The sequence below is a fragment of the Geospiza fortis genome, unplaced genomic scaffold (genome assembly GCF_000277835.1).
Source record: "Geospiza fortis unplaced genomic scaffold, GeoFor_1.0 scaffold488, whole genome shotgun sequence".
Taxonomy (NCBI): domain Eukaryota; kingdom Metazoa; phylum Chordata; class Aves; order Passeriformes; family Thraupidae; genus Geospiza; species Geospiza fortis.
The window spans coordinates 1718193-1718715 of NW_005054365.1; positions in this window are offsets into that span (position 1 = coordinate 1718193).

Here is a 523-nt window from a genome sequence, read left to right on the forward strand (position 1 = left end):
TGTTTTTTTGCTTAGCCACAAGGAACAGCCAAAAAATGGCATCCACCAAGGATGCCTTAAACTGAAACCAGGAACTGGACCCAGCTTCTGGGCAGAATGAGGTTACAGATCAGAAAACAAAGCAGGATAATAAAACAAACCCTTCTCTCTTCTTTTGCTCCTTGTTTACTCCTGCACTGAGCACAGCTTTGCAGAACCCCAAAACCTCTTTCTTAACAACTCCATAAAACACCCCTGGGCAAGGGCTGGAGCCCCTCTGCTCTGGAGCCAGCCTGGCACAGCTGGGGCTGCTCAGCTGCACAAGAGAAGGCTCCAGGGACGCCTCAGAGCCCCTGCCAGGGCCTCCAGGGGCTCCAGGAGAGCTGCACAGCCACTGGGGACAAGGCATGCAGGGACAGCAGCCAGGCAATGGCTTCCCAGGGCCAGAGGGCAGGGACAGATCTTGGGCTATTGGGAATTAGGAATTGCTGGCTGGGAGGGTGGGCAGGCCCTGGCCCAGGGTGCCCAGAGCAGCTGTGGCTGC